This window comes from Pipistrellus kuhlii, unplaced genomic scaffold (assembly GCF_014108245.1).
Source record: "Pipistrellus kuhlii isolate mPipKuh1 unplaced genomic scaffold, mPipKuh1.p scaffold_m20_p_5, whole genome shotgun sequence".
Lineage (NCBI taxonomy): Eukaryota > Metazoa > Chordata > Mammalia > Chiroptera > Vespertilionidae > Pipistrellus > Pipistrellus kuhlii.
Genome location: NW_023425551.1, coordinates 11,866,057 through 11,892,453, shown reverse-complemented (window position 1 = coordinate 11,892,453; position 26,397 = coordinate 11,866,057).

Below are 26,397 nucleotides of genomic sequence, written 5' to 3'. Positions count from 1 at the left end.
CTCTAAACGCTTTGATTGCCCTTGCCAGATGGAATAAATAGTGCTTCCCATTGTCTTCTCATAAAACTAGGGCCTTGTAACCATTTTAGAGCTTCTCACATCATTTTATAAGAATCTGCACTTTCACTTGGTAAAAACTGTATAAGGACAGGGAGCTCTGTCTTACTATTCTTGTTTTCTCAGCATCTTTATTAGTGCCAGATGGATAGTGTATTCTTAACAATTGAGTGGAACTGGATTTAGTTCCTTCTTAAAAATTAGATTTTTTTTCATGCATCATCTGTTGCTCTCAATTACCATCATGCTTATCTAAGGGAAATAGAGTAAGAAGACAGGAAGAGTGTTGAGGAAGGGGAATCATCTGGCCCTGTAAGGAGTGGAATCGTCGTAGCTGAGCTGTTAAATATGTCCCCCGAATATCAGCTTACTGTAGTCCCAGATGCAAATGGGGATAATTCTGCGTCAACACTGAAGAACTTCTGAAAGACACTGAAGCAAATGATAATTAGCAAGAGCCAGTTCTTTCCATCTAAAGCTTCCTGTTGGTACAGAAGAATCCACAAATGGAAGTTTGATAGCTATTCCTGATGATGTGGATGCTTATTTCCTATTTTTTACATGGAGCCTAAAATAGAATAATTTTTCTAATACTCTTAGACACTAAATGTAATTGAACCACACGTTTATTACACTAGAATCATCTACTGATTATACCAATTAATTCGATTTAGGCACCTATATTCAAGTTACGAAATACATAGTTGAGCAAAACACTTACTGTCATTATTCACTTCTTTGAATTCCTTCCTATTGATATAAGGTATACTTGTCAGATTCCTGGCAGTTGAATTGGTGCGGAAGTGGGGAAGTGGGGGGTGAGGGGGGTTGAATGTCACTTTATGTTCACAAATATTTCTCTTCAGAATTTGTGTCTGTGATAATAACCTTGACTTTACCACCAAGTATCCCAAAAATGTTTTATCTTCAGCTGCATGGATTTGCAGCTGCCCCAAATGCTGAATGTTTGTATGCAAAGCTGCATTGAATCCTAATTTTCTTCTTAATTGAAAATGACCAAATTTTGCTACAGTTTTAGAATGATCTTTTGTAAAAATTAAGTATGCTAGTAAATTGCAAACTGTTAAGACTTTTTCATCCTCTATTAAATGCAAAGGATTCACTGGTTTGATCTAACGTTTTAAGATACCCAGAGAAAAGTGATTATGGAACAGAGAACACTTTACTTATGTGGTTTGTATCCGTGTTCTATCAAGAGATCTGAGAGCATCATGGCAAGGTTCCTCCCCAAAGAGTTCATTCATAAAGAAACCAAAAGAAGAGGAAGTGGGAGGTCATTGGGCAATTCTTACTTTTGTAACAGACCCTAGGTTAGCTTTGACTTTCTTGCATCTGATGATTCCCCCTCCTAAGAGAAAACATCTTTAACGAATTAGGAGCCTTGTGGTGGTTAAGTATAGAACTTCCCTGTCTCATTTGATGAATTAAACAAAGCATTTTCTTAAAGAGAAAAAGAAAACATATTCATTTTAGATGTTTAATTTTTTAAATTTTCAACTGCATTTTATTTGATCTTAGTACTACTGATGTGCTGAAATCAAGCATCATTTCCACAATCTGAGTTCATGAGTTTGGAGGTGGGGACTTCTGAATATATTTTTAAAGACATTTTATATGTGCATAAATTATGATCTAGTACATGATAGTCATTTTTGCATAGTCAGGAAAATACCATTACTTTTATAGATACAGAGACAGTAAAGCACCAAGCAGACTGTCAAATTACAGTGGGGAGGGGAGGAAGATCTGGGGGAGATAATAGATCAATCGAAGGACTTGTATACATGCATATAAGTACAACCAATGGACATAAAACTCTGGGGAGGGAGGGTATGTATGGGAGAGAGGGAGGGGGGCAAAAAAAATCAATAAAATATATTTTTTTAAAAAGAAGAAAAAAAAGAAAATACCATTACTTTTTATTAATATTCTTTTGGTTGATGGCACCACATACCTTATACATTAAAATTAATATTATATTGAATCAAGGAGAGTGGGAAAATAATTCCAGAAAAAGTGAAACTGAAGCTGAAGTGCTATCTGTTGTGGAGTGGTCACTAAGGAGTTTCTGTAGAGGGGTAATACATAACATGCAAACGTGAAAAAGGCAATTGTCCTATGATTTTCATACCCACATGGTTCATCTAAGATTCATCTGTAACTTTAAAAAGGGCAGATAGAGACCACAACTATTGAAAGAGAAGTTCTTGATTGGGAATTCATAATAGGGTGACTGAGCAAGGTCTAATCAACCATCATTTTCTTGAGCACTAAACACAAACTAGCAAGTACTTCAAGAACCAAAGACTCTCAAGTCCTTAGTCTTCCTGACTCTTCCTCCCATGTTCTGTGGGCTCCTCCCTAGAATGTCCACCACCTTCCCTTTGCTCCCTTCCCTTGTTTCCCTTTGGTGCTGCTCCTTCCCACTATCATAGCCCTTGACACACAATAACTACACAAATGATAAACTCATCCAGTGCTGCATTCACTGGGAATTTGAATTTGGGTTTCTAGAAGTGCCAATGGCCTTAAACTCTTACCCGGATCCTTGATTTCTGTCAGCACAGCTCCCCCGCCCCTACCCCCACAATGTCAGTTCCCTCATTTCTCAGTACTCCCTGTTCTAATTGTTTCACAGAGCCCTTCTAGAGACCCAGAAAACACAGAATTTAGTCCAGCCTCCATTTCCAAGGAATGCCAATCACAGTGAGGCTTCCAGGCTCCAGTTCAGCACCCTGATACCCCCACATCCCACCCTACCCCACCCCCGCTAGAGCTCTGAAAGGAAGGACCCAAACTCTCATCCTCAAAGCAACATGGTGGGAACTAAGAACTCTCACTAGAAAGTACAGTATCTTGATTGCTGCTACTTCCAGGGACGTTTTTCTTTAGATCGTCATAAATTCTCTTGGCTTTGTGACAGATAATATCTTGGGTTGTTACGTCACCTTTCACCTGCCTGTCCTTAATCCAAATCGCTAATAGCCTCTCCATTTCCTCGTGGATTGAAGACCTATGTTTTTCATGAAATAGTTTTGATACTCCTTTGGCTACTTTGGCTGATTTGATTGCATCCTTATTTGTCAAAATGGTGAAAATGGTGGTCTTGCTGAGGCCAAACTCTTTGACGAGGTCACACTGTTTTACCCCACATTCACTCCTTCTAATTATTTCCTGTTTCATTTCAACAGAAATCACCTTCCTGCTTTTTTTAGAAGCCATGATATAAAAAAAATATTGAGTTTAACTTAAAAGGACGACTGCCGTGATTCGTGCGTGATTTAATTCGTAATGAAGAACGATTGCCGCGATACGTGCTTAAGTTAAGCGCAGTGACTAACGACTGCCTGCAGTGCCTGCGCGGAAGGATGCAATACATCAGCAGCGATCGTGGAAGCTCGGGCGAAGCAGTCGTGGAAGCTCGGGCAAAGCGGTCGTGGAAGCTCGGGCGACTTTGTTGTGTGAAACGAAGTTCGTTGTATGAATCATGAAATGAAGTTCGTTGTGTGCAGCGTTCGCTGTGCGAGGCGTTCTTTATGCGAGGCACCACTGTAATTAAAAGTTCTAGGTTCCCCCAAATCATGTAGTGATTCTGCTTCCCATCCCACCTACCAGGTTTCCATTATCCTTGTGTTCAGTAGATCTCTCCCCCACCCCCAACCTGTATCCCTGGTAAAGGTGGTATAAGCCATATGCAGCTCAGAGGAAGAATATTTATAAATTTTGAGACAAAAAAGTGGGATATGACAAGCCATTTGAGTCAACGATGTGAATTTGGAATACAAGAAGGATGATAAAGACTAAATAAATAAAGGCAAAGATAGCTGACCTTAGTTTTAAATGACTACAAGGATACACCAGTACAGAACAGTGATTCTTGCTGAATGAAAACAGGACATGAACAGTTTAGTGAGAAGAGATTTGGGCTCCAGACAAGGGAAGTATAGTAGACAGATAGGATATAATTATGATATGATTTTAAAATTGCAGGGTCAACCTAGGATAATTTCCCACAATGTACTCAAGCCACGAGAGGTAGCTCTGTAAGCAAGAGCGATCCAGTAATAAAACATCCGTGGTGAAGGGTAATTCTGCTTTGCTTTCAAAGCTCAGGAAACAGCAGCGTCTAAATAATCGAGTGACCTAGAAGCCAGAGCTGTGTTTCCCAATAGCTGGCCCCAGACACACGCTAGGCTTGTTGCAAGGGTTTACAGGGCAACTTCAAAAAACAGGAATATCTGGACTTTGTATGCAGAGGTTCCCATTTGGGTGGCCTGGGGTGGGAACAAGAAATCTGTGTTTTTTTTTAAAGGCTCCTGGTTGATTCAAATGTGCAGCCAGAATTAGCACCCACTGGGCTAGAAGCCACAAATTCTGAGCTCAGTGACTAATGTCTCCTGCTAGATTGTTGACTCAGTCTCAAAACGTCCACAGAATGAAACAACACGGGAGCAAAAGGCATCATGCGTAGGTGTGTGAATGTGCGGATGCTTATAGTTGGAGCAAGATGGACTATCTAAAGAGGATATCGTTAAAGAAGAATAAAGCACCAATAAGCCAGCCTAGGATTAGCTGACCAGTGCAGGACAAAAAAAAAAATAAAAAAAAAAATGCGAACTTGCATCAGAAAAGAAAAAAAAAGAAAGAAAAGAAAAAGACACTCCGCAACAGCTGCTAACAGAATTTCAAAGACATTGGTGAAAGATAGAATGGCACCAGAGCTTATGCAATTGAGTCATCTATCACTCACTTCATCACACCTCTAGCCCCTCAGTCCAGGTGTCCACAGTTATGTCTCCCCCACCTCACCACTCACCCTGCCTTTCACCTCCTTCTCTACTGACACTGCATTTCCCGTTTTCAAAATCCATTCGGCATTTCCCTGTTTCTCCATTGAGACAACAACAAGCCACTGGTGAGGAAATTTGCACAAACCGTGTACACAGAGTGGCCACTTCCTTTGGTGGAGTCGTGCAGCTCTGTACAACCCAAGGAACGAGCAAAGAGGGAGGGCCGTGATCCATCCCTGGAGCAACCACCCAGAAGCAGAGCTGGCCAGCTCCTTAGAGCTGCGCTGAGGCCCCTGGAGCTGGAGGTAGGCTTGAAAAGACACTGGAATTTCAAGGGGAAAAGATGAGAGAACAACTTCCAGGTAGCCTTTCAAGAGTTGGAGGAATTAACCAGCCATAGTGCAATAAAAAGAATTACGTTCAGAAAGGAACTATCTCAACAGCTTGAGACTGTGGTTATAGTCGGAAGTGTGCATCCTCTATCACTTCACCCGGGGACTTTGTGAAAGGCGTGTCAAAGAGATACTACACATGTCTTTCAAGACCCTCTTGTCTGAAAACAACAAAAGCATCTACGGTGATTTTTCTCTTAACTATTGGATAAAGGAGGGATGCGGTTGGTTCCATTATGTCTGTCACGGCCCCTTCTGTTTGGCATTGTGGTAATTTGCTGGGATCTTTGTCTCTATGTGAGGGACACCCCGTCCCACCCTGGTTCCCACCAGGCTCAGCAGTCTGTTTCCTCTTTGTCTTCCTTCTGAACTACCGCTGCATGCCTTCCACCTCCCCGAATGTGCTGTCTTGCATTATTCAACTAAAAAGATGCTTCACCAGCACCAGCATCCTCAGATGTGGTTCCCTCAAATAGCATCCTACCAGCAACTAAACAGTAACTGGCATCCATCAGCCTCTGAGGAGCGGGTGAGCTCTGAGGACGAGACCGCTGCAGGCTTAAACAAACAACAATAAGAACATGTGCAGATTCCAAAAGAACACACACCAAATCTAATAAAGGCTTGGTGCTGCAGAAGGCTGTGTTAGTGGACCAGGCTGGGGTGCCTTTGTTCTCCTCCTGATTGTCTTGTATAGGTTTGTCTCTGGAAGTCATGGTCCCAAATCTACACTTCCTTTGAGAATGAGTGAATTCGCCTTTGGTTGTGCTGCCTCTTGGTAGTTTTGGAGCTGGAACTGGGCAACGAAGGGGCTTGGTAGAGTAGAGTCAAAGTTGTGAGCTCCAGCCCATGGAATGATCAGGTTCTGTGTCTCCCAGTCCCAACCCCAAGTGCCTGGGCTGGGCCATAGGGGCATTGGATGAAGGGCATTTGTGAAGTTTCCAGGTAGCAGTACCTGGAGAAGAACGTTAAAACCCATGCTTCACTGTCAGTAGCTAAAGAACTTCATTAATACTAAGTAGTAGGCCTCACTGGTTTGGCTCAGTGGATGGAGCGTCAGCCTGGACTAAGAGATCCCGGGTTCAATTCCAGTCAAGGGCATGTGTCTTGATTGCGGGCACATCCGTAGTCGATGTTTCTAGCTCTCTGTCCTTCTCCCTTCCTCTCTGTAAAAAATCAATAAAATATATTTAAGAAAACAAACAAAACAACTAAGCAGTGTCTGTCCTGACAGAGTCTAGAAAGGAGGGAATATCCGTGGGCATCTGGAAGGCTCCGCAGGGAAAGAGATATTTGAAGTGAGTCTTGAGAAAAGCAAGATAGCATTATTGCTGGACAGACAGAAACAGAGCCTGAGCCCAAAGCCCAGGGCATGAAATTCTATGATTTTCATGAGAATTAAATCAGCTTTTCTAGAATCATTCACTTTTTTTTTTTTTTTAAATAAAAGTGTAGACGTAACAAAATTCAGACGGTGTGAGGAAGAAAACCTTCACATTCTGTCTTTGAAAATGCACAGCTGTCCTAGTGGAGTGGGGAGGGGAGAGCAGAGGGAAGGCACTCAAGTTCAAGGGGGCGGTAAGCAGGTCTCCTCTGTGTGGGCGGCCCTTTGACTCTTGGAGGGGCAGGGGGAAGGCAGAAGAATGGGTGGTTTCTTTCCTCCACGTTGGGAACTGCAGCTCCCTCCCACTGAGGATCTGAGCGCTGCCCACGGCTGCCCCTTGCCCTGGTTTCCCACACTGCGCCAGCCCAGCACATTGGGCTGCTCACTTGACCTTGCCCAAGGTCTCCAGCAGGAAGGGCACGGGCCAAGGGAAAGGAGTAGCAGACAGACCAGCTGCACACAGACCAGCTACTGGTGTCAAAGGGAGGGAGTCCTGCCAGCAGGGGTACCAGTTAAGGTGTGCTGTGGGAAAGGGCTTTGGGCAGGGGGACCTTGGCATTTTCAGAACAAGGAGAGGAGGCAAAGCAGAGGGAAGGCTCCCTATGGTCATCCACAAATGCCGTTCTTCATCTTGCGTTTCTGTGTAAATCTGGCTTCCTGTCCTTGACTCTAACTTACTTGATCCCATCAGGAGGCAGCTGCCTCTGTAAAGCCCTGTGCTGCTCAACAGATGCCTGGGGAAGGGGGTGGGATGGGGGCCAGGAGGTGGCCGCCTCGGGGTGAGCCGGGTGAGCCATGGCAGCGAGAGGTCCTGTGAAAATCGTCTGGGCTGCCTCGGCTGGCCGTCCTCCAACAAGAACTGCTCACAAGCCTGTTCCCAGGCCAGCTCATTCCAGAGGGTCTAACGGGGAACACAAAATGCTAAGCTTTTTTTTTTCTCTCTCTCTCCACCAACCTCAAAGAGATCCTTTTATGGACAGACCCATGACTGCCTCTTTAAAAAAAAAAAAAAATCCTGTTGAGAAGCTGACCTCCGGTGACCTGGGCAAAGCAACAGGTGACCCCCTAGGAGAGTGGGCAGTTGTCAAAGCAGCTCTTGTCTCTGGGGTCTCAGGGGAACTGGAGACAAATGAAGCTTTCAGCCTGAAAGGACAGCAGGCATTGCCTCGGTGCCTCGGGACATGCCTTTGAATTTGATGGTGTGGCCGGAGGTGGGACTCTGAGCCTCACAGAGAAGTCCCGGCTGGTCCTTCAGCTTTAGAAACTCTCTGGGTTTTGTGTGATCAGGCAGGAGAGCAGAATGTGCAGCTACCGTTTGGGAAAAGTTCTTTGGTTTTTTCCTCGATATAGATCCAGAAGCATTTGGCTTAAACACGTACGGCAAGGAGTCCCCCCTGCAGATAGCTGGGGGGGTGGGGGTGGGGGAAAGACTCGGAGTTAGGTCTGGACTTCCATCAGCACTGACTGGGTGAGAAAGGGTGTGCTGGGTGAAAAGGATTTTTCCTTTTCCTTAAAGACTGTGGTGTCTGGGATTTTTCAAATCTTCCAGAAAGCATTGATTTGATGTTGTTAATTTATTAAGCCATTAATTAAGCATCTTCTTATGAAATGAAATGATTCAAAATTGGCTCCAGCCACCACTCAAATGTCAGTAACTTGTAGTTCAGATCCTGTTTCATGAAAGCGCTAACAGTCTTGGGTTTATATAACTGAAAACCAAAAGGTGCGATTATTTGGGGTACAAATGCGTTTGAGTCTGTTTTAATGGCCTTCCTTAGCCAGGTACCTAGTTCTCCATCTTTATTTTATGTCTGGAGTGGTATAAAGGATGGAATCTATCAAAATTCTAGGTTCTTTTTCTACATCAGGAGACTTAGAATAGATGAAATCTTGTCCCTTTGTTGTATTTGTATTCAACTTTCAAGTAATCACTTTATTTTTTATTTTATTATAGCCACATTTTATATATATATATATATATATATATATATATATATATATATATATATATAGTTTTTAATTAATTTAACATGCATTAAGCACTGATGTAGTGTCTAGCACTAAATTAATCATTCTAATTTGGTGTTATAAGGCCAGAAAGAGAGACAATGGTTGTCACAAGTGGTCTGCCGTGTCTAAGGAAAAAACAGAAATGGTACCACACAGAGTTCTATAGACTGTAGCATTTAGGCACATATTATTCCATTCGATTCAAGAAGTTGATTTTGGGACTTTGTGTTAACTCAGAACCAGTCAGAAGTAGAGTCAAGACTCCAGCCCAAGTCACTTGATTCCTCCTCTTATGTACTTTTGGACATTGGTAGGGAACCTTGGCAGCTAAAAAAAAAAAAAAAAAAAAAAAAAAAAAAAAAAAAAAAAAAAAATCACTGAGTTCTCATAGTGCTTGCGTGCATGAGAAAAACTGAGCCTGGTTTTGAATGGCTGGTAGGCCCTAAGTCTGTTTGCATTTGTGAAGTGGAGATATTTAGAACTAACTTATTATGCAGCTGTGTCTCAGGGATAACATAATAATGATGATCATTTACATATTATAGTTTACTGTTTATGAAATTCTTTAAAATATCAAAGAACTTTGAAAGAAAAAACTGTACAATTGCCAGTGATTACTATACTTCTCTTCTTAGAGTTTCAGTTTTCATAGCAGCAAAAAAAAAAATATGGCTCATAGCTGTCTCAAATATTTAACAGGAGTTTGGAAAGTCATTCAGTGTCACCTAGATAGCCTTTTCTGAGCTAAAGAGTGTTCATTAACACACACACACACACACACACACTGAGCAACTATTATCTGCTAGGCATTGTATTAAGTACAGGAAGGGTGAACGAAACTAGATCTTTTTACTCAAAGAGCTTATAGTCTAGATGGGGAAACAGACTTTGCAAATTAAATAAGATCTATTGTAACAAGTGCTAGAAAAGATTGAGACAGTTTCAGGCTTAGGGAAGCCAGAGGAAGCTGTTCCAGAAAAGGAATGAAGATAGACAAGGGAATAGAAATGGAGAGAAAAGGCTGGAGATGCAAAATATATATTTCTTAAGTAAATGACACCCTCAGTTTAAAGGCAGGGACTGTTTGATACTTGTTTCTGTTTTTTGCAGATACCAATAATCAGTATTCAGTTTTGGACATGCTGAGTTTAAAGCATCTTTAGGTCACAGAGGTGGATTTCTAGCAGGCAGTTGGATAGACATTCCTCAAAAATTAAAAATTTGGCCAAAACCGGTTTGGCTCAATGGATAGAGCCTCGGCTTGGGGAATGAAAGGTCCCGGGTTTGATTCCGGTCAAGGGCATGTACCTTGGTTGCGGGCATATCCCCAGTAGGGGGTGTGCAAGAGGCAGCTCATTGATGACTCTATCTCATCGATGTTTCTAACTCTCTATCTCTCTCCCTTCCTCTCTGTACATAATCAATAAAATAGATTTTTTTAAAATTAAAAATTTGGAGATCATCTTTCCATAGATCATAGATATAAATAGGGTGTAAATAAGATCATGCAATTGGATCATCTTCAAAAAGAAGGTCAATGACAATACCCAAGGAACACAAATGTTTGAGCAGAGCATTAACAAGGAGTCCACAGTGCAGATTAAGAATGTGATTATAGGGGAAGAAGAAATTCAAGAGCACTATTACTGACACTAAGGTAGGAAAAAGTGGCAGGAATGAAGTCAATAATGTCCAATGCTGCAAAGAAGTCACATAAGATAAAAACTGGAAAAAAAGTCACTTGAATATGACAATTATAAAGATATTTATAATCCATCTTAGAAAGAACAATTCTAATAGAATGGCAGGTAGAGAAATTGCACTGCAGTGCCTTGAGGGATGAATTAGGGGTAAAGAGGTGGAGACAAAGGTATAGGTCCAATTTCAAAGAGTTTGTCTAGGAGAGGGATGAGAGCAATGACGCAAAGAGTAGGAAAACGGAATGGAGAATATTTTTTAAGATAGGAGAGATTTAAGCAGGCTTGAGGCTGATAGGATAGATCCAATTCTTATAAAATGGAGGCAGAGGCTCAGAATGAATAGTAGATGTATTTTATCTATTCCTAAGCCCTCAATTAACACCTGCAGAGGATGGTTCCACATTTATATTTCCAGCTCAGATCTCTCCTCTGAATTTCAGACTAGCATACCTTGTGTAATTTCCTCTGCAAATGTGTCTCAGAATCTTCAACCAGCTTATAGTGTTCTATGTATTACCTTGCATTTTTCCACCTCCTTTTTGTAATTTTGTTATCTGTATTTTTCCCTGGAATGTACTGTATGAACGTAGGATCCCCAGAACTATGTGTGTCTTATTCATCACTTTACCCACAGTACTTAGCCAAGTTCCTGGTTTGTAATTACTATTTAGTGTGAATTGATAAATTTACTGATTTTAATTTAAGCCATTGTAAGCGTTATTTATCATAAAGGGCACCCAAATTAGTGTATCTTTTATCTTTCACAATATGATGGTCCTTTAATGACTGCTACTCTTAAGAAACTTATAGTAAAACAAATCAATAGAAAATAAAGCTAGTAGTAAAAAAAAAAATAAAAGACAAGATCTGATTTTTCATTTTAGTGCAACAGACTTGATATTATTTTGTGGAATAATATAAAGGTTTTTAAATGATTATCCCAAATTTCTGTAATTTTCCTGTGAATAAAATAGTTCACAAACCAGCAATAGACGGCAGACAATACTTGTGTTATTGTGATTCGCTAGCTATTAATTAATATTAATAATGAGAAGAGAGAAAAGGGGAGGCCAGGCATTGTAAGCAGGTCAACTGGGCAGCTTCACCCGGAAACTGCAGCTTCATGCTCCTGAGGGAGCATGGGCCACTCCCGGAAGTTCACTAGGAGAAGGGGTTGAACAAAAGGGGAGATGGGTGCATGTGCAATGAAGTCAGGGTAATGCAGGGGAGGTGCTTGCCCATCAGTCTAGCCTGGGGAACAATGGATTGGCTGGGGGGAACCTCATTAGAAGCGGGTGAAGTCTTGGAAAGTTAGTTCATTAGGTTGAAGAAACTTTTGGTTAAAATCCCTGGACAAAGAGTTCTCTCTCTCCTATTTGCTCTTGCTTGCTCTCGTTCACACTTGCTCTCTCTGGCACTGTGACCCGCATTTGCCCATGTGTTTACCTGTTCTCTCTCCAAGGCCATGTGGCCTGGAGCAGCCGCCTGGTCCATGGTCATGCAGGCTCCACAAGCAGGATGCTGGGGTTGGGCTGCAATAGGAACACTAGTTCTGGGCAATAGCCTTACTTCTGGCTCTGTGAAGACAAGATTGGGCTTCTTCCATGGTGAGACAGACAGAGATGGGACCTTGGAGGAGAACCCCCTTACTTTTGCGTCATCAATAAAGCTTTCCACAAAACCCCATCCTCCCATGGGGGCCTCAGGAAATTCTTTTCTTCGCAGCACCCCGAGAACTCCATTTCCACCCCTAACACTTGGAGTAGTGCTGGATGGGATAGTAGCGCTAGTCACAACTCTTGATTTTTTTTTTTCTTTCTTTTCTTTTGCTTCTTTTTTTGGAACATTTTATTTGCTGAAGAACATTAGATAAAAGCTCTTTTTGTTTGGTTTGGTTTGGTAAAGAAAGGAAGGGAGCTGATGGTCTACTATCACTGTAGTCAGTCAATTGAGCATCTCTCAAAGTTCAACCTGAAGTGGCTGTAGAGAATACAGATGTCAAGGATGGTGCTCTGTGGTTGTGTGGGGGAGCTTCAGTGCGCATGTGTACAACCCTTCGCTTGTATGTGCTGAAGCCTTTGCTGGGTGACTATTGTGGGGTTCTGGGTAGAATGACCACAGAGTCAGTGCCCATATAGTTCAACCTTATCTTTGGCACTGAGTGCTTTAGAACCAAGGACTTTCTGAAAATCCTCCCATTGTTTATCAGTACTGTCAACAGAACTCCTTAAATACTACAATTTATACAACCTTTAGAAAATTCTTGCACTGTCTCTATTAAACATAGGAGAACTGGAACTTCTCATGGAATTGCCAACTGTTTGTTTATTTTTTCTAGGATCAAATACCCCTGGACACTAAGAGTTCAGTGCAACCGTATCTCTTGTTTTCCCAGATGCCTTTTAGCATTAAAAACTGTGGAGACGTTTCAACCTCTTCCCCTTGTCAACTTTCGAGTATTTCTCTGTTTAACGTTTGAAAAAGTAAAAAAAAAAAAAAGCCCGGTCACATGTTGGAGCCTCAGTTTATCTCAAGCAGAAGTTACTGGACAGAAAGCTTGCCTTTAAATATCTTGTTAGGGCTGCCAGCTTTAATAATTATAAATACAGGACACCCAGTTAAACTTGAATTTCAGATAAACATCAGAAAGATTTTTTTTAGTATAGACATGTCCTTTGCATGGGGCATGCTTACATTAAAAATGTATCCTCTGTTTATTTGAAATTCAAATTTAACTGAATGCCTTATAATTTATCTGGCAACCCCATCTTGTGTAAATTACTTCATTTAGATGGGTCCTTTTTCCTATGGTATCTCTAGGGGGTATTTTTGGTTTTGGTTTGCTTCTTTGTTTTTCGACTCTTTTCTTCACTATTAGAACACGGTTTTTAAAAGGCTTTCTGCCAATCCTCAGTTCGTGATCAATGACAGCATTAGCATCACCATAGCTCTAAATTATGCTAAAACAGGATTAGAACCACTGACAAATTGTGAAGACAAGAGGCTCCCAAGGAAGTTAGGATCAAATTATGATCAAGAAAGGAAAGGAAGGAAATGGCAAACGTAGCTTGTAGATAATGCTCAGCATAGTGAATGCTCTGTAATGGAGTCACAGACACAGAATACCCCTGGGAGGCGGATGGGCACTCAACCTCACATTTCACAGATGGAGAAACCTGAACACAAAGAGAGTGAGTGACTTCTTGAGGAGGGGGCAGGAAGCAGCTGTGTAAAGGAATGGGGGAAGAGAAGAGAAAGAAAACCTTCGGAAACCGTCTTACCTGGCAGGCTGGGGGAAAGACAATCTCTGAAATGTGGCTATTTTACTGAGATTCTTTTCTTCTAGACAACTGGGAAAGTTTTATATCTACCACCCATCCCACCCTTTCCATGCGCAAACCACGGAGACAATATGTTCTAAAAACTGGAAAGGGACGCTAGAGAGCATTCATCCCAATCTCTTCATTATATTGATGGAGGAACTGAGGCTAAGAGGTTGGGTAACTTTAGCCAGTTGTGTAATTTATAGGACTGCATCTGGTCTAGGCATGAGGATTTCTACAGCTCAGTGTTTTTATACACCACCCAAAGTTTCTGCTCCGTAATAAAGTCCGGTCCAGTCCAGTGTCCTCTGTGTTTCAAGCCAGGCAAGAATCAATGTTTTGAGTCCATTAAAAGTGAAAGTTGATGAGATCAACCAACAGGAATTCAGATAAAAAGATTTTCCAACTCTGTGGTCCAAACACTGAACTGCATAGAAAAGCTCCATAGTTCAGGTCACTCCATTTGGTAGCCATGCAGTCCCCACAGACAAAAGGGCTTTGCTTAGGTTTTTGTTTGTAAACTAAACTTTAAAATAACAAATTACAAAAGGTAACTCATTCAAAGCGAAGGAAGTTTAAGGCCAAAGGATCTCAAGATCAAATTATAAAAGCGAGCCTTTAGGGCCCAGCCAGCTTGGCTCGGTGGTTGAGTGTTGACCTATGAACCAGGAGGTCATGGTCCGATTCACTCTGATCAAGGCACATGCCCGGGTTATGGGCTCGATCCAATGTGAGGCATGCAGAAGGCAGCCCATCAATGATTTTCTCTCATCATTGATGCTTCTATCTCTCTCTCCCTCTCCTTTCCTCTGAAATCAATAAAAACACATATTTAAAAAAATAAGCCTATAGGGTGCTTGGAATATATCTTCGTACACACTGGCTGCCTAAAGAAGTAAAACAGTGCAGCCAAAAGCAAATTTCCTTTAAGCCCGTGTTTGATCATTCATGAGGAACTTGTGAAGATGGTTTATAAATGCCAACCACTGTGATAACACCTCGAGAGTTCACTTCGTAGATCTAGGGTGGGGCCTGATGCTCCACACTTTTTTTCTTTCTTTTTAAAAAATTTTATCTTTATTGTTGAAAATATTACAGATGTTCTTCTTTTTTCCCCATTGGCCCCCTCCACCCTGCACCTGTCCCCACCCGCTACCCAGGGCTTCAGAGACACACTATTGTCTATGTCCATGGGTTATGCATATATGCATATAAATTCTTTGGTTAATCTCTCCCCACTTGTGCGTGTGTGCGCGCTCGCGCGAGCGCACACACACACACACACACCTGCCTTCCCTCTGAGATTCATCAGTCTGTCCCATGCTTCTATGTCTCTGGTTCTATTTTGTTCATCAGTTTATAATGTTCATTAGATTACACATACACTTTTAATAGCTTCCCGGGTGATTCTGATACCAGTGAGGTGGCTCTCTCTCTCTTTGCGAAACACTGCTTTAGAGTGTGGGCACTCTCTAGCCTCAGCTAAATCATGGAATAAAAAGTGCTGTGCGACTTGGCATCATCCTATCTTAGATTCCCTCACTCCTGGCACCCCGTTTCTATGACTGATGTTTGTTAAGAACAGAGACAGACAGACAGACATGAGCTTAGGGCCTGACTCAGCCTGCACTAGCTTGTGATCCAACATAAACTACTTAACTTTCAATCCCTCTTTTATTCACTCAACAAATGAAGCTTCTGGGCATAAAATGCTGAACAAATCCTCACACAGTTTACCTTAAGTGAAAGAAAACAAGTATATTAACAAAGAAGCAGGTAAGTAAATGTCAGAGATTGGTGAGTAAGGCTTCAAAAATGGAACGAGAGAATGAGATGGAGAATGATCCAGGGGTCAGGGAGGGACAGGCTACTTTACTGGATGGACAGGTGAGGCCTCTTAGGAGTGGGTGGACAGCTGAGCAGAGACCCAAATGACATGAAGGATACAACCGTGCGAAGGGTGGGGGAAGGGCAGCAGAACTGTGTGTCCCCAAATAAGCTTTTACTGCCACAAGACTGAGCAATGCTAGCGAAAGGGAGAGTGGAAAGAGAAAATCAGGAGAGAGGAAAGGTTGAACCAGATTACCTAGGGCCTGGGAACCAAGATAAAGTGCTTTGACTCTTTTCCAATTAGAATGGAGAGCCACCCGAGCATTTTAAGCAAGCTGCAGTCCCTCATAGTAAATTGGTTAGGGTAACTGCTTCATAGGGGTGAATCATGGAATGCTTAGTTCTTAGTAAGTCTTCAATATATGGCAGCTATTGCTATTCTTTTTAATGCTGCTCACTTCATCATTCTTTGCTCATCGGTGCAATATTACCCCCACAGGGCATCTTATCTGTCTGTAACTCATCATGTCGCAGTCAACTAACAAGTTTGAGAAAGCAACTTCCCTCGTTCTGTGTGGTCTGGGAAGCTCTGGAGAATGTGTGCGTGGTAAAAATGGCTTCCCAGAGGAAAGCCATAATGTTTCTGTTCTCTCAGAGAAGAAGGGACCACAGGGAGCATCTGTTCCCAACTGAAAAAAAGGGGCTAAGGGTCTAATAGTCCAAAGCTGAAAGTGTGAGTTGAGTGAGTATCTTGGGTAGGATGACAGCTCATATGCGCCCTGACCTTTTAAAGATCTCCTTATCCCTACAGACAGGTCAGGCAACAACAACCTGCTTTCCCTCATCTCCCAACCTGAACCACACTGATAATGCCATGTTTTCACCTTCCATGAAGACACATGAGTGTTTCTGATACTATCTCTAGTTGTTATTTTAAATAAGGATTAAATATGACTGATCCAGAAAAATCATTGGTGGGTCAAGTAGTCTATCCTAGGCCAACAGATACTTTTTGAGGGTCCATTACCAGCCAGGCTATACAAGTAATTTGGTATAGTTGTTTTAAACATTTTTTTAAAAAGCAGAAGCAACTTTCTTCAAACAAAACCCATCAAGGGAACCCAACAGAAAGCACCTTTGGTGAAAGCAGGGGTTCTGGCCTGAGCTGGGCCTGGCACACTGGTCATTGCTTTCCAAGGGGATTCCTGAAGGGCTTGGAGGAATCTGAGCACATTTGAAAACTAGTGCCCTGGGTGAAGAGATTTAGTAGACATCAGATACTGATAGCACATAAGTAAAGAAATGCTTGGGAATAATGGCCCCAATGTTCATTCCTCATTTCAATATTTTTATATTTACTTATGTAGTCAAAGTTCCTATAATATACTGCTCATTTAGCTGTCCTGTACCTTCCATCTCCATGAAGCCCGAATCCCTCTTCATTCACTCATCACTACAGCATCTGATCAATAGCATCTACATTAATAAAAGAGAAATATGTAAATTGATCATACCTCCATGACACCCACCAGCAATCAGGAGTGAGTATGCAAATCAACCCAACAAATATGGCTGGTTAATTTGCATACACAGGCACAGAGCAACAACTGAAGATGACTGAAGACTAAAGAAGCTTGGTTTCTCCACTGCAGCCGGAGTCAAGGCCTGGGTACCAGGTGCTGGAGGAAAATGGGTGCTGGCAGCCAGGGGAAGGAAGGCCTATTCTTGCATGAATCTTCGTGCAATGGGCATCTAGTATAGGACATAAAGGACCAAAAGTCCTACCAGGTGCAAGATGCAAGACTCGTTCCCAAATGTGCATAGGAGGTGGTCACCCAGCTCCTAATATACCCCTATCAAATTGGACTGATTTAAGTATGCTAACACTAAACATATTAAAATGTTAATAGTTTATTTGAGTAAAAATGCATTTGAATTAGGCAGCAGCAAACCAGGAGTTGCTTGGAGTACCACACTGACAGGAGCTGCAGGAAAAACTTTTATAGAGAAGAGGTGGAAGCAAAGTAAGGATAATATTTGATTGGCTATATCGCTTAAGAGTTTACTTGGAAAAGCCTTGTTGGCTCTTTCTGATTGGTTGTCCTTAGGTTTCAAATAAACTCTGAGGCCTTTATAAGCTTAGGTTTTGGTTTGCTTACTTAGGCTGCTAAAACATTAGAACCTTCTCAGTCTTTCTTGTTTCACAAATATAACAAGTAGGAACATGGAGAGATGCAGAGAGCTGCAATTTAATAAAAATCTTGCTCCCACTTCCAAGAGTGGGACCTGAGACAGGTATCTTAATTTCTCCAAGTTAGCTGTTTTCCAATTCTATAAAAGACAGGCATTCTTTATAATCTGCCTCATCTAAGAAAGGTATAGTATAGGTACTCAATGAATACTAATTTCCCCATTTCACTTGTTTCAATTGAGTATTACCGTATTCCTACCTGGGAGCCTTCAGGGATGGGGGCAGAGATGGAGGAGGGCTCTGCCATTAATTATAAACTACATATACCCACTCTTTTCCCATATACGCAGCTGCTATTGAGCAAAGAAAATACAAACTCATTTAAAGTGATTGCCAGATGCAAGGTAGCCCATATACATATAATTCATCCTCACTTGTATAAAAGACCACAACATAGACTGATATTAAGAGGTTCTTAAATTTCCAAAGAGTGGGAACAGCTCTGGGCTGACACAAAGTGCAGCCACTACACTCGGGCACTCACTTTGAATCCTGTGTTGACTTTTCAGTCCCTTCCTGGGATGCTTCTCCCCATCCTTCATTATTTGTTATCAGTGAGTAGATAAGGACAATAGCGTTGCTTTTCTTCACTTCGACTGTGGTGTTTCCTGGCTTCCTGCCCATCCCTTCCCTGTCCAGGGCCCTCCAGAGGATCCCCTGAGTGGGAGAGCAGGTCGGCCACTGAGTCACAGGCTCCGTCTGTGGCGAGGCTGGCCCTGACCCATGGGAGACAGTCCCTGTGGCTACATCTGATTGCTAATGAGCTTTCTGGTGGCCCAGCCTTCTCATCAGCACCCTTTGTTTTTCCAGGCCGCCCTTGCAGACTTGACGCTTGTTTTCCTTGCCTCCCAGGCACTCCGAAGTTTTTCCTCTCTGGGCCTGGCTGTCTCCTTTTCTTTTGAGACTGTGTGGGAGCTAAATTTAAACTTGATTAACAACATTTAGTCCAAGGAGGTCAGGATACTATTTTCATGTTAAATGCTGCTCTTTCTGGTCCCCTTTTGTTTTGTTTTAAGACACAATAGGAACCCTCACAATGGGAGCCCCTCTGATTTAGTTGCTATGGCGTGAGGGACAAAAACCAGCATAAACTGTTGGGTGGTTTCTTTCTGCTCAGAGATGGAGAAGTGAACTAATACCCTTTTTGTGAGAATCTAGTTGACTGTTGAGAGCTAGAGATGAAAAAGCTAGCAAATACTCCTAGTGATCGCATTTTTGACTCTTTACTTCTGAATAACCTCTGTTAAATATGTAGGACTCAGCGGCTCTGGAAAACTTGATTCCCCGAATGAGTCAGGTCCACTATTAGGGATCTCCTTCTGCACCAAGGGATGTTTCTTTTCTAGCATTTTCTAAGGCCTGATTAAACCATTACTCAGCATCTACCTTCTCTACTGGGCTGTAAGCATCATGAGAGGAGGCACAGATTCTCTGTTTCTCCACCAAGGGAGCTAAACATATCAACAGATAATGGCGAGATCACATTGAACAACAGAATTCTGGTCTTGACCTCTGCAGCAACCAGTTCAGAAAGGAAAACTATAGCTTCCTGATCTAGGTGGTCAGCAGCATTGTCAGGGCTTGCCACTTCTCTCATTTTGTCTCCACTTTCAATGACTGCCACTTCTCTCATTTTGTCTCCACTTTCAACTGAGTACCAATCAGAGAAAGCAAAATATGTTCCCTAGGCCTATCACTTGCCCCACTCCTAGTTAGCCCACCTCTAGCTTACTCATGCCAAGAGACTTAGAGCTTACCTGATGCCTTCTCTTTTTCATTATGCTTTCCACTCCCTCGCATGCTTTGAAGTCTTTACTAAATACAAGTGGCCCTGGCCGGTTTGCTCAGTGGATAGAGCATTGACCTGCGGACTGAAAGGTCCTGGGTTTGATTCCGGTCAAGGGCATGTGCCTTGGTTGCAGGTACATCCCCAGTGGGGGATGTACAAGAGGCAGCTGATCGATGTTCCTCTCTCCTCGATGTTTCTAGCTCTCTATCCCTCTCCCTTCTTCTCTGTAAAAAAATAAAATAAAATATATATTTAAAATAAATAAATACATACATGCAAGTGATAGTGGTTGACTCCCTTGCTCTTAATAGTTTCTGATTATTTTCATGTAGATTGTCTTTGTTTATTTCCACACCATATTATCTCTTATACTCAGGATCGTGTCTAGCACATAGTAGGCACTCAGAAAAGATTAATTGAATGGATGGATGGATGGATGGATGGATGGATGGATGGATGGATGGATAGATGGATATAATCAATCAATTGCTGAATAGGAAGTTCAGGAGCCAAGAGGATCTGGGTTTTTTACCTTAGATCTTTTAGTATCTGACTGGTGACTTTGGAAAGCCACTTAAAGTGTCCAGGTACCATTTTTCTCAAGCTTTCAACCAGCAAGATTGAACTAGATGATCTCACTTTTCAAATATCCCTCATAAAACCTCTCTCTACAATCATGAGCTTAGATATCCACCTAAAGTTCCCCATATTGTGCTTAAAGAAGAAATGTACTGAGTGCTTTCTCTGATAATTCACTTCTAGAAGGAAAGAAATTCTTTTAAGAAAATGAGTTTGTAGAGGTAGACTAGGATGGGAATAGTTGGGAAGTCCTTAGTGACAAACAACAAATAAATTTGTGTTAAAAAAAAATGTAAAAGAAGATGATTCAATATCAACAGAGTTTTAAGAGAAGAATAAAGAAAGTATATCCTGGGGGAAATTCTAATTTGATTAGCATTCTCTAAAGTTTATTCTAGAATGCAGCATCATAATTTTGTGTTTAAAAGAAAGTTCAGACTGTTTTAATTGCAGCATTATAAGATGTTAACAGTGACTTTTTGAGGTATCTACTTTATTTTCTCATTATAAATTAATGAGGTAAAGGAAAATAAAGGATGGTGAGATTTTCAGCAATCTAGCTTCTTCCCAGGCTCATCGCAGATAGAAACTATTATAATGTCAACTAGCCTTATGTAAATATCCCCCACATAAGTCTCTCATTCTGCTCATAAGATCCCTTCTCATCTGGCACACTGTTCCCACAACCACTTTATATCAGGGCTCTGAGATCCCGGTGATGGCCACCTCAACCCTCTGACCTGGACTGAGTAAAATTGCCTGATAGGGCTCCACAAATTGTTTCTTAGAAAGCAACCACTTTTCAGAAGGGCGACCATTAAGCCTTTCAGTATTCAACCTTACATACAATCTAGCCAAGACTTAATTATCATGGATTATAATGGTCCTTTTGCCATTTATTTTCTGGAAGACAAGGCCAAAATGCAGGGCTTACAATCAACAATAATCTCTTCCAGAATACTATATTTGGCCAGAATGTCCACCATCATGGGAAAATGTGATGGTTTATAAAAAGGACACAAGGGAGAATGATTGTTTTGGCAGCTAAGAATACAACTCAAGTCCAATCCCCACCTCTTAGAAGCACAACAGGGCAATCAGGGCAAAAGGCTCAATGAAATACAAACGATAGCCTGAAAAGTCATGATTCACACCCAGTATCTTATGAGAGAATTCTCTATGTATTTGCTATATGTAAATACTTGCATTATATTAATCAAGAAAACTGGGAATCTGAAAGTGTGGGTGAATATAATTGCAATGGGGAGGAGGCAATAGAGGAGATAGCAATATATGTGGGCACAGTAAGAGGTCTAATTAGAACATCACATTGGTAAGAAATTATGGTCATGTGGTCCCCCACCATCATGATTCTCATGCCAACACTCTATATATTTTAATTTTGGTATACATAATTCTACATATTTTTAAAAATATATTTTTATTAATTTCAGAGATGAAGGGAGAGAGAGATAGGAATATAAATGATGAGAGAGAATTATTGATTGACTGCCTCCTGCATGATCCCTACTGGGATCTCTCCTGTGCTTGATCAAATTCAGATTTCTTATTTTTTTTATAACTTACAGACCTTTTAAGTTTTTATGCAGTCAGACTTTTTTTCATTTTGGAATCGTGGGTTTCTGTCATCTTTAGAAAATCTTTCTCTACTTCATATTTATTTCTTTAAAATCTAGTGCTTTTATGTTTTAATTTCTCATAGTTAAATCCCCACAGTAGTGGAAAAGTCATGGGCTCTTCACAAACATACATTTAAACCTCCTAGCTTCAGAACCATGAGTGAGGAACATTTATGCTTTGTCCAATGATAGGCCTCTGAAGTACAATATTTCATGTCAACATGGGGTAAATGACCCAAGTGATCCTATTCCAAATTATGGAAATAATCATTAAAAGCTAAATGGCTTTGCTTCCAGTGCAATACTTCAAAGATCAGTAAATTACATTAAAAAAAAAACACGAAAAAACTCATAAGGATAGATGGAAGAGAATGTTCCAAGATTTTTTTTTTAAATGTAACCCAGCTCAGTTGATAAATGTTTTCCATTTTATCCCATTAAACATATACATGAACATTTACTGCTGTGTTATTTTTTCAGGTGCCTACCCTCTTCCACACAGACTCATTGTCATAATGAACTTAGAATTTCTAGTTCTTATAACATGGTTTAAAAGATGAGCTGCAGGATCTATCTTGGAATATAAAAAAAGCTCATCTCACAACACTGGGTGTTTTCTTATAGTTTAAATAAAATATAACTGGCTTCTTATAAAAACCTGTGGGGAAAACAGAATATATAAAAATAATTTTCATTATTTATGATAATGAAAATAAAATTGGGTTCAATTTATTTTTCCTTTTTAACTGGGTTGCCCTAGCAGTGTTTCCCAAAGTGTGGTACGCGTACCCCCAGGGTATTCCTTGGTGGGGGTACGCATTGCACCGGAGTTTGGTGGGAATATGCGCTGCACCGTGCTTAGCTGCGCCTAATTCTACGTTCTCATGAGTACGAGGGGTAGTCAGCGTTACGAAAATTATAGAAGGGGTACACATATGTCAAAAGTTTGGGAAACACTGCCCTAGAGAATGGTCTCATCAATGCAGTAGCTGCATTTCCAGATGCAGGAGCCAATAGCAGCCTTTTGGAACCTGCATGGACATGCTGGCCTTGGGGCAGGGGAAGGCAGTGAGCAGAGCTCACTGAGACCATGTCCTCCCCACGTTACAACCTGCCTTACGCCCAGGCATCCTAGGGTTTATGAGGCTGCATGGAAGAAGGACTTCTGTCCAAGAAATAAGGACACTGTTTCTTTCTCTCTCTCTTTTTTTCTGTCAGCCACAACCCTTGCCCCACTTGTATTTTTGAGTACTATAAACTTCTCAGCTTCTCCCTTCCTCCTGAGAGGAAAAAGCATCAATTCCAAAATGACATATTAGTCCGACATTATTTCTCCACTTAGTTCAAATATATATATTTAAAATTCTCATTTGTGTAGCTCTTGGAAAGATAGATGGCAAATATTAAGTGTGCAATGAGGAAAAGTTGCTAAAAAAGACAATCCAGAGATTTTCATGAGAGAAAACTTACAGAGCTAATCTGAGATGTTTGGATGTTTTCCTCTAGGATAGACTCTCTGTTCTTATATGCACAAATAGCCCAGAATACCTCTTACAAATTAAAAACTGGGGTAGTAAACATAAAGAAAGGAGGTCTTATAGCATCTTCAACAGTGTACTTCTAGAATTTCCAATAGGATGTGGGCAAAAGATGGATGTTAGAGTGTTCCTTTCCCCTAAAAATTTTTCTAAAAATATACACACTAATAAAAACACCCCAAGGATTTATTAAAAAATGACTTTAAAAAAAAAGCCAAGTTGAGAAGTAGAAGGCCTTGGATCTTGATGGTCATTAAAGGGAAGGATTGTAGTCTGGTCAACATATAAGATCTTTGGGATTTTTAAGACCAGCTGGTGAAGCCATTACCACAATGCTGGGTGTTTCCCTGAGTCATATTAGAGAGCTTAGGCCAGTGCAGTCATCAAAGACACTGTCCCTTCTGGTTAATTCTGCTTGTCAATATATCATAGCTACTCCTTGGGGCTACAGAAAAATTTGACTTGCTGTCTGGGTTATTTCAATGAAATTCTGACTTTCAGTTCTTGATTCCTGGAACTATCCCAATTGCTAATATGAAGAATTAGGAGAGAGACCTTCTAAATATATACCATCAGCTCCTAAATATTCATCAGTATCTGAGAAAAGCTCCCATTGACTCTCTGCTCTCTGAGATGAATTTGTTTATGTCTGTATCTAAGTAAGAACCAACGTATGGTCTTAGAAGGAATTATCCAGACTCTGGGATCAAAGTGTACCTTTCTTGTATGTAAACCAGTTCCAGCAAGCCAAACAATCATAATAGGTTTTGCTGTCTTTTAAGATCCCATACAAAGATTTTAGACCAATCTCAGAGATCCAAGGAAGACAATGCTAGAAATGGGACTAGAGGGAAACATTTCCCTACATGTGCATGGATACTTGTGTGATTCTAGACAAATAATTCAATCTCTTTAGGGTCTCAGTTGTTCAAAACTCTTTCCAGCTTTATTAGTCTGTTTTGTAATCATCCCAAAATTAAATTTTTTAATTCCATAATTATCATTGAGTACAAAGGGTGAGCCAGTTATGTACTGGAGCTGAAAGAAGTAAGTAAAAACAAACAAACAAACAAAAAACAAACACAAAACTTGAAGAATTAGATATGATTCCCGTTACTCAGAATTGTGCACCAAATAGGACATACAAATGAGAATCAATGCAATAAAATGCAGATAAGGACACAAATGATAGTAGGGAGAATAATTATAGAAAAAATATTGTCACCAGAAAAATAATAATAAAAATTTAATTCTCAAGGGATAGATTTGGTTTTAATTAAAATGTTAAATACAGTATGTTCCTCCTCACTTAATTTCTTTTATCTGAGACCTTCCCACCGGTGTTACTGAAATGCTGAAACTATCATGCAACTTTAAAAAATATATATAAATTTTGGGGGGGAATAGTGATAAAAGAGTGATTTATTTCCCTGAATTACCAGCAGCTTTAGCAAAACTGATGTCTGGTTATTTTTTTTTATTGATACAAGTTTTAATAATTATTTTATAAGTATTTTATCAAGTTCAAGAATGTGAAGTACCACCCTAGCTGGTTTTGCTCAGTGAATAGAGCATTAGCCTGCGGACTGAAGGGTCTCAGGTTCGATTCTGGCCAACTGCACATGCCTGGGCTGTGGGCTCAAACCCCAGAAGGGGGGCATGTAGGAAGCAGCTTATCAATGATTCTCTCTCATCACTGATGTTTCTCTCTCTCCCTGTCCCTTTCTCTCTGAAATAAAAATATATATTTTTTAAAAGAATGTGAAATATCTCATGTACCTAAGAATTTAAGTGTGTATTGACTGCATATAACATGCACATGTTTAAGTGGGATTTACTGTCTGCATGTCTTTAGCTGGGTGAGAGAAAACTATGAGTGTCAAACCTAGTCACTCATTCTGATCTCACATGATTAGGTTTAAGACTGATGTTTAGGACTGACACATCATCCAAGCTTGCTCAGCAATAAGGAGACGCAGCTGGTGTAACATCCAGACTGGAATGGGAGCAAAGAGTGGACAAGGTGACAGCTGAAGACCATGTGTGCCACACAGGAATGCCTCCGGTCTATGACACACCACAGCCCATACCATAAAGACTGGAAAATGAAAGGGAACATTTTTTGCTTGTTGAAATACTTATAATTAGGGTGAAATGTGCTTTCATTGTCTATAAAAATAATACATTCTAAGAATGGGGAGAGCTTTAATTTTGTCACTCCTCACTAGGTTTTTCCCCTTATATTTCAGAGAATACTATAGGGGAAAATGGGAACTAATAGCATGTGTTCAATCGGATGGCTTGTAATCGGAGAAAAGACCAATTTAAGGAGAAAAAGGGTTACTTGGTTCATGGAAGAACAACTTCCTAGTCATTGGAAACTGAACAATATTTAGTTGACCTTTCGAAGCAGGAAAGCATCCATACTTTCATTCATGGATGATCAGTGGAATGCCCTACGTATTTTCACTGTTCGAAATTCATTCCAAGGAATTAATGAGATAAAGCCAAAAATTCAAAACAAAAACAAACAAACAACAGGAAAAAACACTCCACATTATTTAAAACCAGGAGCAGCACCGGGGCTCAAAGGGCATCTGCGGGGTGAGCAGGGGTCCCTCTGGCAGGTGGGGTCCCTGGGCCTTGGACTGCAGGGATCAGGCCGAAGCTGGCAGTCTGCATCCCCTGTGGGGTCCGGAGTGCGAGAGGGCACTCTGCAAAGTTACTGTCGCTGGGCAACTCCTGCATAGAGCATCTGCCCCTGGTGGTCAGTGTGCGTCATACCTACTGGCCAGCCGGTCAGTCAGCTTGTCACTTAGGCTTTTATATCTATAGACAAAAAGGATAGAAACAACTAACTTCCCCCATCACACAGCAGAATGATTTAAATAAACTGTGGCAGATCCATATGATGAAATATTATATAGTCCTTAAAATTACATTTTTTGACAATTTTCACTGATGTAGGCAAATAATTATTATATAGTTTCAAGAAATGAATCCAGTATTATCACAGATATATATATGCAATCCAGATGCAGATATGTAAATGTATATGTATAAAAAGACTAAAAGGTTACATGCCAAAATGTT